Genomic DNA, 801 nt, shown 5'->3' on the forward strand with positions numbered 1-801 from the left:
GGATACCTATGCCATCTGCCATCTGGGGAGATGAAACAGGGCATACTTAGGCAAGGAGAACAAAATAAGTATTTTAAACCATAGTAAAGCATAAACATAAACAATGTGACCGAGCAAGGCATTGTATTGGGAGACCCCTGCAGCCACAGGTGTGAGACCATCAGGAGAGGGCCCTCTTATCTTGTCTTGTCTTAGGCAGTAGAATTGCTTCTGACCCATAGCGACACCACGGACACATCTCTCCCAGAACACACTGCTCTCCATCCGCAATCATTCTAGTAGTTATCCACAGAGTTTTCTTGGTAAAAATCCAGAAGTGGTTTAACATTGCTGCCTGCCATGCAGTTAACTCGAGTCTCCACCCTTGACTCTTTCCCATGCCTCTGCTGCCCAGCATGGATGAGTTTTGACTTGTAGCAGATTACCTTCCACTTGTTAGCCACTGTTCAAGCTAAGAATGGAATGAGTAGGCCTCTGCTTGATTCTCCCTCCCATAGCCGAGACTGGTAGAGTACTGGAAACTCTCCAGCTGTGACCCTGAGAGGGGGGAGACTGGTTGCATGAAGCAAATTCATCCTTTTTCACCTCATATATTCTCTTTGATGGGCTTGAAGACCTTAGCTTGACAAAGAAGCAGGACATTTTTGGCATGAAGCAAAATTTTCCTTGGCCCTCACTTCTTGGAAAACTGGGGGAAATTTCAAACTCAGTTCCATTGCCTTAGCCTCTGATAATGACTCAGGCCTCAGGGGGTGATCTCTACTCAGCTGAAACTGCTAAAGCCAAGAGATGTGGTTTTTC

At 46.2% G+C, this 801-nt stretch overlaps 1 non-coding gene across 1 annotated transcript; it reads right to left on the reverse strand.

Moving 5' to 3' along the window:
* Positions 1 to 409: 409 nt before the first annotated feature.
* Positions 410 to 547, reverse strand: LOC114815396. The gene has a single exon (XR_003763159.1). It is a non-coding gene; the product is annotated as a small nucleolar RNA SNORA7 (small nucleolar RNA).
* Between the last annotated feature and the right edge of the window lie 254 nt (positions 548 to 801).

The sequence above is a fragment of the Ornithorhynchus anatinus genome, chromosome 11 (assembly GCF_004115215.2).
Source record: "Ornithorhynchus anatinus isolate Pmale09 chromosome 11, mOrnAna1.pri.v4, whole genome shotgun sequence".
Classification (NCBI taxonomy): Eukaryota; Metazoa; Chordata; class Mammalia; order Monotremata; family Ornithorhynchidae; genus Ornithorhynchus; species Ornithorhynchus anatinus.